The 15347-nt window shown below is 40.5% G+C and overlaps 1 pseudogene; it reads right to left on the reverse strand.

Moving 5' to 3' along the window:
* Nucleotides 1–15347, reverse strand: part of LOC140515475 (WD repeat-containing protein 82 pseudogene) — a 445535-nt pseudogene that overhangs the window by 416111 nt on the left and 14077 nt on the right.

The following is a 15347-nucleotide window of genomic DNA, read 5'->3' on the forward strand; positions in this document are numbered from 1 at the left end:
TGTAATACTAACTCCTCCGCCTTCTGGAATATCATATTCTAAGTTTCTGTTCCTTTAAATGGTAGCTCCTAAGCTTGGTGTGATCCTGACTATGACTCCATTGTATATGAATGGTTTCTTTCTGGCTGCTTGAAGTAGTTCCTCTGCAACTTAGGAGCTCTGGAATTTGGCTATAATATTCCTGGGAGTTTTCATTTTGGGATCACTTTTAGGAGGTGATCAGTCAATTATCTTAATTTCTGTTTTGTCCTCTGTTTCTATGATTTCTGGACAGTTTTCCTTTATAATTTTTTTAAATATAATATCTAGGATCTTTTTTTTTGACCATGGCTTGCAGTTAGCCCAATAATTCTTAAATTTTCTCTCTCTGATCTGTTTTTGAGGTCCATCATTTTTCCTATTTTAAGTCTATTTTTTCATTCTTTTGACTTTGTTTTACTATTTCTCCTGGAAAAAAATAACTTCCTTATTGTCTCCTGGAGTCACCAGTTTCCACTTTACCAAATCTAATTTTAAGGAATTATTTTCTTCAGTGAGGTTTTGTAACTGTTTTACCACTTGGCTAATTCTTATTTTTAAGGAGTTATTTTCTTCAGCGAGTTCTATTACATCATTTTTGCCATTTGGCTATTTTTTTTTTTTATCTTCAAAGAGCTCCTCTTTTATGAAGCTGCTAATTATCTTTTCATAATTTTTTTCACTGCTTTCATTACTTTTCCCAGTTTTTCCTCTATAGCTCTTATTTGATTTTTAAAATCACGTTTTGCTCTTTTTTATCTCTTCCTTTAGATCTTCTAGGAATTTTGTTGGACTTGTATTCAACATGCATTTTTTAAGACTTTGCTTGTAGATATTTTCAAGTCATTGTCTATTTCTGAATCTTGAGCTTCCCTATCACCATAGTAGATTTTTATGGTCAGGTTCTTCTTTATTGTTTACTAATTGTTTTTTTGCAAACCTATTTCTTACTTTGGACTTTATGTTACAGTTGGGCTCTATTTACACTGGGGGGAGGGGAGAAGGGTGACCATCCGGAGCTTCAGGCTCTTATGTCTTACTTTTTTCACAGCTAGTTCAAGGGACATGTAAGTTTTTGGTGCTTCCAAGGTGGTGAAATCTGGGGAGATGTGTGATCAGTTTCCGGTCTTTGCTCATCCATACCCAGCTAAGGTCCCTGCTCCCTTGTGAGCACAAATCCTCTCCACCCTGGAACTAGGTAATGGGAAATGGAGTTGCCAAATGCTGCTTGGTACCATGGCTAATGTTAGCACAGGGGTCATTTGTAATTTCCTTCTGACCAGATATTTTCAATCCCCTTACCATCATTGGACAATGAGTGCTCCTGATACCATTGCTGCTGCCTCCAAAACTGAACCAGAAAAAGTAATTTGCAACTGAGAATCTCTCATGAGGGGAACCAGAATGTGAGAGAGGCCCTACAAGCAATGCACACAGAGACAGACACAGACGGACGGACAGACAGACACATACACACACACACACACCACACACGCACACACAAACCAAACGTCCTAGCCTGAATATGCCACATATATGATAATACAAGAGTTGCAGAAGACAAATAATAATGAGTACAAGAAAGCCTCAGGGGCTCTGTTATTGATGTTATATGCACAATGAAGACGCAGCACTCCCAGGTGTCAATTTGGTGACAGAGAGAGTAAAGACTGTAGGTACGAAGTTCAAATATACTTCTCCATGAGCAAGAGAAGTGGCCTCAGTATTTCAGTAAGGATAGCTGTGGAGCACATGGACCACATTAAGTTCATCCAAGTAACTGGATTGTACAATCCAAGAGACTGTAGCATGCTATTAATGTTCCAGAGGTTGTATAAGCAACAGAAATTGCATTGTAGTTACTCAGAAATTATCTGGTTGATCAGGGGCCTACAAGGGGAGATTATAGACAGGGAGATTAGACTGAAGGTACAAAAAGCAGCTCCTGCCAACTTGCCCAAAAGAGAGGATGGTTAAGAATAGATCAACCTTCTGAAGATGCTTGAGCCAGGTCTGCTATCTTGCAGGCTATTGTTCAGACACATTTCTTTTCCCAGAGAGTTAGCTCCCAAAATTCAAATCATTCTCTTGTGTAACTATACTGAAAGTGTGCACCCAAAGATGCTAGGTGACATTGTGCTACAATGTTGAACAAAATGGGCATATTCATTCTAGGTACATTTAGGAACCAAATCAGGCATTGGTTTTGCAGAAATTAAAAGGCCTTTCCTGGGCCTGAAGTCAGTAAGGACTGAGTTCAAATCCAGTTTCAGATACTAGCTGTGTGGTGCTAAGCATGTCACTTAACCTCTAGTGTCTCAGTTTACTCAACTGTAAAACAGAGATAATAATAGTACTATCTCACAAGGTTTTCATTAGGATCAAATGAGATAATATTATAAAGTAATTAACATACTCTCTGGTATGCAGGAGGTGCTATATAAATGCTTATTCCTCCCCCCCCACCAAAGTCTGTCAAACTGACACTGGAAAACAGAAGGAAGATCAAAATCAGGATGTTCCCTGGGCCATGAAGAACTTAATCTCTACCCCGCCAACCTTTCCTAGGTCCTTTCTACCAGAACTAAAAAGATTATACACAGCAGCAATTGTGCAGACTAAATTCCACATGACAATTAGCTTCTATTTATTCCATGTGGAAGATTTGAAGTATATACCTCCACAGTCTACATAATGGTTGAGCCTCTTTGGAAAGAAGAATACTAATACTGGTTTATGATATCTATAGTCCAGACAGAGTTTACCAGAGAAGTTGCAAGTATATGGAAGAAAGTGAACACTAAATCCCTAGAAGTCCACATCGAGGCATTTCTGGAGTGTAGGGGTTGACTACAAGGTATCAGCAGAGTACTGCAAACAGTGGATTAGAGCTCAGTAACTGAATATTCAAACAATTAATACTTCCTGAAAACAAGCTTACCAAAGTAATCAATTCAATTCAATTCAATTCAACAAGCATTGACTAAGTATCTAATTTATACCAGGGATACAAAAAACAATATAGGATCTGACCTCAAGGAGCTTATATTACACTAGAGAGACAACTCAAAGAAATTGAAATGAATGTAGAAAAGTGAAAATTAAATACAATTTGAAGGGGCAACAATAAAAACTTGGGGGACAGGGGAATCAGGAAAGGTCTCCTGTGAAGCTTTATTCCTAGCTATTTTAGGAACTGGCTTAAGCCCTTTGCATAATTCATTTTCTCTTTCAAATTGTTTCATGAAATTTAATCACCTCTTCATGTTGTGAGCTATCTTTCTATTACAATTATTTTCAGAATCGCAGTTGTGCGTGGTTGCAGTAAATGCTTGTTGGTAATTCTATTTTCCAAGTCAGTTGGGTTTCTCTACTTTTCTGGATCATAAAACCTGGGAGGACAGTGAACCTAACCAGTAGAGAAAATATTGTCTGTTCTATCTAGCCAAGTAGTAAAATGATACTTAATTAGCTGAAATCCTCCCTTCTTCTTGCTTATGGTGATAAATTCATGGCTGTGGACTCACCAAACTAAAATTTCAAGGACAAAGTCAATTGTACATGAAAATTCTAGGAAATAAGCTGTGATCACTACATGGTATGTTCGTTCCTTCATTCCTTTGTTCCTTCGTTCGTTCCTTCTTTCCTTCCTTCCTTCCTTCTGATGAATTTCTCAACACACAGAAACCACCTGTTGTTTATCTTTAGAGATTACAATTGAAATTCTTTTCAAGAGGAAATATTTTAATTTTAGGAGAAAACAGATGATGAGGTAGCTGAAGACAATGGACTGTTATTATTCACACATAATAAAAGGTTCTTTTCTGTATAAAAACCCAAAATGCCAAAAAGTGTTGATTAGTGCTGTTAGTGTCTAATATTCTAAATGAAGGATAAATGGTAACATAAAATTCAAAAGTGTTTTGAGGTTTACAAAACATTTTCATGCAAATGATTCTGAGGTGGTCAGATAAATATGATCTTTCCCATTTTACAGGTAAAGAAATTGAATCTTAAGATAAATGACTTAAAGTCAAATAGCTAAGCCATCCCTTAGCTAGTAAGTTTCCAGAGTTGATACCTGAACACATGCCAGTTTGCTCCTCATAATGAATGTAACTAAATCTAGAAGTTAAAACAACCTTAACAGATTCATTTGAAGAGCAATTTTACATCCCAAGTGGTTACACCTGTAGTGCTACCACCATGACTCCAAAAGACCTTACCTAAATGTCCTATATTTAGACTTTATTTTTCTCTTGTAATTGACTAGATAGAAAATGGGTGAGATCTCAGAGGTGGCCCACATTCTATGTGTATCTATGTCCCAGGGATTACCTTTATTTTTGAAAATTACAGGGGGGCGGAGCCAAGATGGCGAAGTAGAAAGACGCACATACACATAGCTCCGAACCCACAAACCACAGAATGGCAGAGGGGACTAACCCAGGGCGAATTCTGCACCCAGAGACCACGGAATATTGGAGCGAGGGAGATTTCTGTTCCAGAGAGACCTGCAAACCTCTCACTGGGGGTCCTTCGCACCGTGGACTGGGCGCCAGGGCGGGTAGCAGAGAGCAACCATACCGCGGCAGCGACACCGTGAGAAAAAGATCCGATAGGGCTACGGGACGGGATCTCCAGCGGCCACGCGGGTCCCCCCACCCACAGAGGGACCAGCAAACCTCTCGCAAAAGGTCCGTCGCGCTGCAGACGCGGTGCCCAGCCCGGACCTGCGGTGGCAGCGGCAGCGGCAGCCACGCCTCCGAGAGGCACAGATCTGAAAGGGCTCCGGAGGCGGGATCTTCAGCGGCAGCACGGGCCCCCCCCACCAACAGGTGACTGACGGGGGTAGGTGAGAGAGTCTCTTTGGCGGGTTGAGAAGGGAGTGAGGTGCCTCCAAGGCTTGGGCCCCCCCGGGAGGTGGGGGCTGAGAGGCGGCTGCGGACGGGGGCTCCCCAAGCGAGCGGGAGCCTGGATCCATTGGGGAAGGTCTGTGCATAAACCCCCTGAGGGAACTGAGCCAGAGAGGCGGCCCTGGCCCTGACCTCAGCACCTGAGCCTAATTTAACACTGAATAACAGCCCTGCCCCCCGCCAAAAATCCTAAGGCGGGAAGCAGCATTTGAATCTCAGTCGCCAAACGCTGGCTGGGAGGACCAGGAGGCGAGGTGGGTGTGAGGAGAACATTCAGAGGTCAGGCCACTAGGTGGAGAAAATGCCAAGAAAAGGGAAAAGAAATAAAACTATTGAAGGGTACTTTATCGGAGAAAAAACACTTCCTCCCTTCCTTTCTGATGGGGAGGAACAAGACTTGCCATCAGGCAAAGACACAGAAATCGAGGACTCTGTGTTCCAGCCCACCCAATGGGCTCGGGCCATGGAAGAGCTCAAGAAGAATTTTGAAAATCAAGTTAGAGAGGTGGAGGAAAGACTGGGAAGGGAAATGAGAGGGATAAGGGAGAAGCATGAAAAACAGATCAGCTCCCTGCTAAAGGAGAACCAAAAAAATCTTGAAGAAATTGGCACCTTGAGAACTAGCCTAACTCAGCTGGCAAGGGAGGTGCAAGGGGCCAATGAGGAGAAGAATGCTTTCAAAAGCAGAATTAACCAAATGGAAAAGGAGATTCAAAAGCTCACTGAAGAAAATAGATCTTTCACATCTGGAATGGTACAGATGGAAGCTTTGGACTTTTCGAGAAAGACAGATATCTCAGAACATACCGCGCAGATTCGAAAAATGGAAGATAATGTGAAATATCTTATTGGAAAAACAACTGACCTGGAAAATAGAATCAGGAGAGACAATGTAAAAATTCTGGGACTACCTGAAAACCATGATCAAAAGAAGAGCCTAGACATCATCTTCCATGAAATTATCAAGGAAAACTGCCCTGAGATTCTAGAACCAGAAGGCAAAATAAATATTCAAGGAATCCGCAGAACACCGCATGAAAGAGATCCAAAAAGAGAAACTCCTAGGAGCATTGTGGCCAAATTCCAGAATTCCCAGGTGAAAGAGAAAATATTGCAAGCAGCTAGAAAGAAACAATTCAAGTATTGTGGAAATACAATCAGGATAGTACAAGACCTGGCACCTTCTACATTGAGGGATAGAAGGGAATGGAATAGGATATTCCAGAAGTCAAAGGAACTAGGACTGAAGCCAAGAATCACCTACCCAGCAAAACTGACTATAATACTTCAGGAGAAAAAATGGTCTTTCAATGAAATAGAAGACTTTCAAATTTTCCTGATGAAAAGACCAGAGCTGGAAAGAAAATCTGACTTTCTAACACAAGAATGAAGAGAACCATGAAAAGGTGAACAGCAAAGAGAAATCATAAGGGACTTACTAAAGTTGAACTGTTTACATTCCTACATGGAAAGACAATATTTATAACTCTTGAAACATTTCAGTATCTGGGCACTGGGTGGGAGTACACACACACACATGCACACATGCACACATACATAGAGACAGAGTGCACAGAGTGAATTGAAGAGGATGGGATCATATACTAAAAAAAAAAAAAAACGAAATCAAGCAGTGAGAGAGAAATATTGGGAGGAGAAAGGGAGAAGTTATATGGGGCAAATTATCTCTCATAAAAGAGGCAAGCAAAAGACTTATTAGTGGTGGGATAAAGAGGGGAGGCAAGAGAAAAACACGAGGTCTACTCTCATCACATTCCACTAAAGGATAGAATAGAATGCACACTCATTCTGATAGGAAAACCTATCTCATAATACAGGAGAGTGGGGAACAGGGGCACAAGCAGGATGGGGGGGAGGATAGAGGGGAGGGCATGGGGAGGAGAATGCAATCCGAGGTCGACACTCATGGGGAGGGAAAGGACCATAAGAAAATAGAAGTAATGGGGGACAGGACAGGATGGAGGGAAATATAGTTAGGCCTATACAACACAACTAGTATGGAAATCATTTGCAAAACTAAACAGATATGGCCTATATTGAACTGCCTGTCTTCCAAGGGGAAGGGGTAGAGAGGGAGGGAGCTAAAGAAGTCGGAACTCAAAGTGTTAGGACCAAATGTAATGTTCTTACCACTGGGTAACAAGAAATACAGGTTAAGGGGTCAAGAAAGCTATCTGGCCCTACAGGACAAAAGAGAAGACGGAGACAAGGGCAGGGAGGGAGGATAGAGGAGAGAGCAGATAGGTCACAGGGGAATTAGAAAGCTTGGGTCTGGGGGGGGGGGGAGGGGAAAAAAGGGGAGAAAATTTGTAACCCAAAATTGTGTGAAAATAAATGTTAAAAGTTTAATTAAAAAAAAAAGTTTTACAGTTTTGTGTAATAAAAATGTTTTATCCTTCAAAAAAAAAAAAAAGAAAATCACAGTGAAAAAGGAACTGGGAAATTCTCCTTTGACAACTATCAATGAAATGAGTAAAGGAAAGAAAGGCTTGATTATATGAGACACAAGCATTTCATTGACCAAAACTCTCTTAATCAAGAGAGAGATAATTAAACATGTATAGTGGGGAGGGTTTGGAGTCAAGAAGACCTGAGTTCAAATCTTGTCTTTGACACTTACCAGTTGTGTGATCCTGGGTAAGTCACTTAACCTTATCTCAATCTCAATTTCCTAAGAAATAAGAACCAAGATAACAATAGCACCTAACTCACAAGGTTATTGTGAAGATCAAAGAAGAAAACACATTTTAAATGCTCTGGAAACATTTTGGGGGGAGAGGGGCAGGGGACAAAACATTTATTAAGCACTCACTATGTGCCAGGCACTAGGTTTAGCAAATACAAACAAGCCAGACAGACTCCTACTCTCAAGGACCTTATATTCCAATGGGGAGAGACAACACACCAAAGGAAGCTGGAAAGGGCAGGAATGGACAAGGCAAGCAAGGTGATGGAGGAGAAGTCTGAAGAATGAGTCTATGAATGAGTTGAAGTATGGCTAGGGTCCTTTAAGCTGACCTCAGAGAGGTGAATATGAATGAGAAGGAAAGAAGGAAGGAAAGGAACAAGCATTTATTAAGCACCAACTATGTGCCAGGCACCACGCTAAGCACTTCATAAATATTGTCTCACATTATCCTCACAACCTTGGGAAACAGATGTTATATACTATCTCCATTTTCATTTGAAGAAACTGACACAAACAGGTTAAGTGATTAGCCCAGTGTTACGCAGATATTAAGTGTCTGAGACTGGGTTTGAACTCAGGTCATCTTGACCCTAGACTCAGAACTTATCCACTGGACCACCTAGCCGTGGAGTCAGTTTCATCACGTGCTCACATCTGGACTAGAAGTATTCACAAATTCAAAAGGGCAGTTACATCAGTCCTACCAGTCGTTGGTGTGTGATACATTTTATGCCTTCAGCTCTTCATAGGTGCATCAATCAATCAGGGAGAAGTTTTCGTGCCACTGCTGAAGATGGAGCTGGGGCTGTAGCTGCCATGTCCCAAAGTTAATAACAGCTGCCTGCCTGTTGTTGTTTTCCTCAATGGAAATGACCTCTTAGAATATAGATTTAGAGGTATAAGAGACCTTACATCAGGTATAATCCTCTCAATTCACAGAGGAAAAAACTTAAATCCAGAAATGTTAAATGATTTGCATTGGTTACCCAGCTGGGATTAGAAACCAGCTCTTCTACCTCCAAATCCAGCCCTTTTATACTCCATGACCCATCTCCAATTGCCTCCATATTCTTCCACCAAGACAACCCACTGGCACATCAAACTTAACATGTCCAAAACTGAGACAATTTTTCCCCTTTGTTTCTGGGCTTGCAATATTCACTGTGTATCTCATTTTTGGTGCATTGAGGTAACATTGGGTTATTCCCTTTATTTCATCTCTCCTATACAGTTTCCATGTTACTTGGCTCCATGGCCACAATACCATCTAGGCACAGACTCTTAGAAGGTTTCCTACTCCTGTTCTCTCCCTTTTCTATTTGGTCCTTTATATGTCTGTCATTTATCTAGTTACATTACATTTGACCTCAAAATGCTTCAGTGGTTCCTTATCAAGGCTCACGTGAAGATCTAACTCTTCTACTTGCCATTTGAGGTCTACCACAATCTTAAAGCCTTTGATCTTGAACATATCACAGAATTGGAATGTTGCACCTAGTGCAACCTATACATGAAGGAATCCCCCCACTGTAATATATCCGACAAGTAGTTGTCTTGATAGTCCATGGAGGGGAAACTACCATCACTCAAGGAAAGCCACTCTACTTTAGGACTGTGACAGTTATTATAGTTTTTTTCTACAGTCAAGCCAAAATTGGTGTCTTTGTAACTTCTGCTTCCTAATAGTTTCTACCTTCTGGGGCCAACTGGAAGTCTCACTACTCCTCTACTAGACAACTCTTCAAATATTTTACTTAAACACAGCTATTACACCCACCACACACACACACACCTGAGTCATTGTCTTCCTTTTACCAGGATAAATATATCCAGTCCCTTCAAATAATGCTCATATGCCATGAGCTCAAGGACCCTCTCCGTGCCAGTTGCCCTCCTTGAGACACTCTCCAGCTTATTAATGATCTTCCTAAGCTGTATTGGCCAGGACTGAATGCAGTCCTTTCAATAGGTTCTGACAAGGGCATATAGCGCAGTGGGATTCTCACTTCCATATTCCTGGAAGCTCTGCCATTTCTAACGCAGTTCAAGGTCATATTAGCTTTTGATTGCCATATCACCTTGCTGACTCACACTGAGCCTGCAGTCCATTAAAACCTCCATATCCTTTATAGAACTGCTCTCTACTCATGTTTACCCCATCTTACATTCCTGAAGCTGATTTTTTTGAACCTTAGTATAAGACTCTACATTTAACTTTAGTAAAACCCAATTGGATTCAGCCCTAGGTTAGGGATTCTTAATCTGGGGCCCATGAACTTTAAAAAATATACATTTTAGGAACTATATTTTAACATAATTAATTTACTTTATAGTCCTATATATTTTATGTATAGAAAACATGATTCTGAAAAGGGGTCTAAGCCTAGTCTGCACTACAATGTAACCAAAGAAGTTCAGGCAGAGGCAGAGCCAAGATGGCAGAGTAGAAGGATGGACCTGGAGAAGCTCCCCCCGCCCCCATCACCCATAAAATTTCTGTAAAAAATGACTCTAAACAAATTCCAGAGCAAGAGAAGCCACAAAATGACAGAGTGAAAGAGATTTTCAGCCCAAGACAGCATGGAAGACCAAGAAGAAAGGTCTATCACACTGGGCTCGGAGTGGAGCACAGCCTGACCTTGGCCACACCATGTGGCAGGGACAGGACCAGAGCAGGTTTCAGGGCACCACCAGGCAGCAGCAGTTCCCAGATTGCTCAACCCACAATGCCAAACACAGCTTTAAAGGTCAGTAAGAAAGCTCTTTCACTTGCATGACAAAGGAACGTGGTCCAGACCTGGCAGCAGCAGCCACTGCGTCCATTTTTGAAGCCCTCTGCTTAAGGACCCTGGGGGAATTGAGCAGCTGATTTAGGTCTCAGTTCTGAGTGGTGGTCCTGGGATAAGGAGGAGTGCTAGGTTGGTGGAGCTAGTGGAGGCTCTGGACAGGGAATCCTACTAGCAGACCCTGGGCAGAAGAGTGCTTGTGGTTGCTCCCAGACCAGAGCACACGCCAGGAGAGGAGTAAATTCATCTCCCTTGATTGCACCACCTTGGAGAAACTGAGAACTTACAGGTCCCCAGAGTATACTCTCCTCTTCAAAAAGGACTCAAAAGTCAAGTAACTGGCTGGGAAAATGCCCAAAAAAGGGTAAAAAAAGTAAGACAATAGAAGGTTACTTTCTTGGTGAACAGGTATTTTCTTCCATCTTTTCTGATGAGGAAGAACGACGCATACCATCAGAGGAAGACCTCAAAGTCAAGGTTTCTGCACCCAAAACCTCCAAAATAAATATGCAATGGTCTCATGCCATGGAAGAGCTCAAAAAGGATTTTGAAAATCAAGTATGAGAGATGGAGGAAAAATTGGGAAGAGAAATGAGGTGCAAGAAAATCATGAAAAGGGAGTCAACAACTTGATAAAAGAGACCCAAAAAATGCTGAAGAAAATAACACCTTTAAAAATAGACTAACTCTATCTACATTTTGCAGATGAGAAAGATGAGGCTGAGAGATTAAAATGATTTACCTAGGATCACACAACTTGTAAATGGGGTGGGATTTCAGCTTTCTGATTACCACATCCCCTAGCTGCTTCTGAGCTGACAAGAAAAAGAAATGCTTTTCAAAACAAATTGCGGATTACTTCTGTGGGACAAAAAAATCTCTAGTCACTTATTAAAATATCTTTAGACAGTTGACGTTTATTTGTCAGCCTTAACTACAGAAAGATGGCCTTAATCAACTTAACTTAGCGCTTGCAGCAAAAGATCACATTGCTGACTCTCTGTGGCCTTTGTGCAAGTACTTACATTGTCCACCTTCATTTTCCATAATCATGATGGGATTATATAAGTTCCCGTATTAGTGAACACAACATGGATTTTCATGCCTTAAGAGAAAACAATATTCAAATTGTGAACAACAAAAAAAATAGACTAACACTAATGCCAAAAGAGGTCCAAAAAGCCAATGAGAAGAATGACTTAAAAAGCAGAATTAGCCTAATGGAAAAAGAGGTTCAAAAGCTCACTGAAGAAAACAGTTCTTTATAAATTAGAATGAAGGAGATGGAAGCCAATGACTTTATGAGAAAAAAAGAAATTACAAAACAAAACCAAAAGAATGAAAAAAATAGAATACAATGTGAAATATCTCATTGGAAAAACAACTATTTAAAAATTGTAGGACTACCTGAAAGCCATGATCAAAAAAAGAGCCTAGACATCATCTTTCATGAAATTATCAAGGAAAACTGCCCTGAGATTCTAGAACCAGACAGTAACATAAATATTGAAAGAATCCACCGATCACCTTCTGAAAGAGATTCGAATAGAACAATTCCTAGGAATATTGTAGCCAAATTCCAGAGTTCCCAGGTCAAGGAGAAAATATTGCAAGCAGCTAGAAAGAAACAATTTGAGTATTGTGGAAATACAATCAGGATACCACGAGAACCAGTAGCTTCTACATTAAGGGACTGAAGGGCTTGGAATATGATATTCCAGAAGTCAAGGGAACTGGCATTAAAACCAAGAATCACCTACCCAGCAAAACTGAGTGTAATACATCAGGGATAAAAATGGTCATTCAATGAAATAGAGGACTTTCAAGTATTCTTGATGAAATGACCACAGCTGAATAGAAAATATGACTTTCAAACACAACAACCAAGAGAAGCATGAAAAGGTAAACAGTAAAGAGAAGTCATAAGGAACTTACTAAAGTTGACCTGCTTATATTCCTACATGGAAAGATAATATTTATAACTCTTGAAACTTTTCTCAGTATTTGGGTAGGTAGAGGGATTACACATACATACACACACACACGCACACACACGCACAGACAGAGGGCACAGAGTGAGTTGAATAGGAAGGGAAGATATCTAAAAAATAAAATTAAGGGGTGAGGGGAATATATTGGGAGGAGAAAGGAAGAAATGGAATGGGGCAAATTATCTCTCATAAAAGAGGCAAGAAATAGCTTTTTCAGTGGACTGGGAAAGAGGGAGGTGAGAGGGGAAAAAGTGAAGCTTACTCTCATCACATTTGGCTTAAGGAAGGAACAACATGCATTCTCAATTTCGTATGAAAATCTATCTTACACTATAAGACAGGGTTCCAAGAAGGGGATAAGTGGGGGAAGGGGGAATGATAGAAGAGAGGGCACATGGGAGGAGGGAGTAATTAGAAATAAACACTTTAGGGGAGGGACACGGTCAAAAGAGAGAACAGAATAAGCAGGGGGCAGGATAGGATGGAGGGAAATATAGTTAGTCTTTTACAACATAACTATTATGGAAGTCTTTTGCAAAACAACACGTATATAGCCTATATTGATTTGCTTGCCTTCTCACTGGGGATGGGTGGGGAGGGAGGGAGGGAAAGAAGTTGGAATTCAAAGTTTTAGGAACGAATGTTGAGAATTGTTTTTGCATGAAACTGGGAAATAAGAAATACAAGTAGTGGAGTATAGAAATCTATCTTGCCCTACAAGAAAAAGAGAGAAGAGGGACAAAGGAAGGGAGAGGTGTGACAGAAGGGAAGGCAGATTGGGGGAAGGGGTACTCAGAATGCACAGTGTTTTGGAGTGGGGTGAGGGGAGAGATGGGGAGAAAATTTGGAACTCAAAATCTTGTGGAAATGAATGTTGAAAACTAAAAATTAATAAAGAAATTCCAATAAAAATGCTCTAAATCATGACTGATTAGAGAGATGCAAATAAAAACAACTCTGAGGTACATCATACCTATAAGATGGGCTAACATGACAAAACAGGAAGGTGATAAATGTTGGAGAAGATGTGGGAGAGTTGGAACACTAATTCATTGTTGGTGGAGCTGTGAGCTGATCCAACCATTCTGGAGAGCAATTTGGAACTATGCCTAAAGGGCTACAAAAATGTGCATACCCTCTGACCCAGCAATATCACTTCTAGGACTGTATCCCCAAGAGAACATAAAAATGGGAAAAGGACCCACATGCACAAAAATATTTATAGCAGCTTTTTTTGTGGTGGCCAATAACTGGAAATCAAGGGGATGCCCATCAATTAGGGAATGGTTGAACAAGTTATGGTATATGAATGTAATGCAATACTACTGTGCTGTAAGAAATGATGAACAGGAAGACTTCAGAGAGGCCTGGAAGGATGTATATGAAATGACATTGAGTGAAAGGAGCAGAACCAGGAGAACTTTGAACACAGCAACAACCATAGTGTGTGAGGAATTTTTCTGGTAGACTTAGCCCTTCATAGCACTGCAACAACCTAAAAAAATTCCCAGTGGACTCTTGAGGCAAAATGCCTTCCATATCCAGAGAAAGAACTATGGAATTGGATTGCAGAACGAAGTACACCATTTTCTCTTGTGTTATGTTTTGTTTTCTTTTCATGTTTTCTCCCATTCATTTTAATTCTTCTATCCAACATGGCTAAGGTGAAAATGTATTTAATAAGAATGTATGTGCAGAAAGTATATAAGATTGTACGCCATTTCAGGGAGGGAGGGGTGAGAGAAGGGGAAAAATCTAAGTTACATTGAAGTGATTGTAGAAAACTGAAAACAAATAAATTAATTTTAAAAAAGGAACAATGTTTCCTATGCCATATTTGAGAATCCTGGCCATTTCTAATAACCAAACAGAGTAAGTATGAACAACAGATAGAACAAAAATAAATTAGGATTAAACTACAGTTGTTCTGAGAGTGGAGAAGATGAAACTCGTGGAATCATGGTTGGAAATAACATTAGAAACTATCTTGTCCAATTTGTTCCTGAACATGAACCCCTGCTATAACAACCTCGAGAAGTGCATGAAGGATTGCAGTGAAAGAACTGTTAGCTCCTAAGGCACCCATTCTACTTGCCAGAAGTCTTATCTGCTGTCTGGGTCTCAATTTCCTCATCTGTAAAATTTGCAGGCTAACCTAGACAATCTCTAAGCTTAGGCTGGGGCAGCGAGGTGGCACAGTGGACAAAGTGCCTAGCCTGGAGGCAGGAAGATCTGAGGTCAAATCTGGCCTCTGCCATTTATTAGCTGTGTGACCCTGGGCCAGCCATGTCAATTTTTGCCTCAGTTTCCTCATCTGTAAAATGACTTGCAGAAGACAACGGAACACCACTCTAGTATCCTCACAAAAAAAACTCTAAATGGGGTCACGAAGAGTCAGACATGACTGAAACAACTGAACAACAAAGCTTATGCCAGCCATAAGAGTTGATGAGAATACAAGGTATATGAAATTAAAAATTATTTCCATAAACTTTCAGACCTGTTACATATTTATTGAGCAAGTAATGTGTAAAAATGTGTAAAAAGCCCTCTGTGCTAAACGCTGTAGAGGAAAGCTTAATAGTATAAATGCTAAATAAATGGAGATGCCTTAAAAATACTGTCATATATTTAGCTACTTAAGCCCTAATTACATCGTCTAATGGAAGATTGTATAAACACATTTGTTTGGTTTTCAGGAAATACTAGAAATGCAATTTGATTTCATTTGCCTCTGCCCATCACTAGCTTCCCATAACAAGGAAGCAAGGTGATACAGTGGAGAGAGCACTGGGCTTGGAATCAGGAAATCGTATTCATTAGTTCAACTCAGACACTACTAGCTGTATGGCCCTAGACAAGTCACTTCACCCTGTTTACCTCAGTTTCCTCATCTGTAAAATGAGCTGATGGAAATGGCAAACCA

This window comes from Notamacropus eugenii, chromosome X, assembly GCF_028372415.1.
Source record: "Notamacropus eugenii isolate mMacEug1 chromosome X, mMacEug1.pri_v2, whole genome shotgun sequence".
Classification (NCBI taxonomy): domain Eukaryota; kingdom Metazoa; phylum Chordata; class Mammalia; order Diprotodontia; family Macropodidae; genus Notamacropus; species Notamacropus eugenii.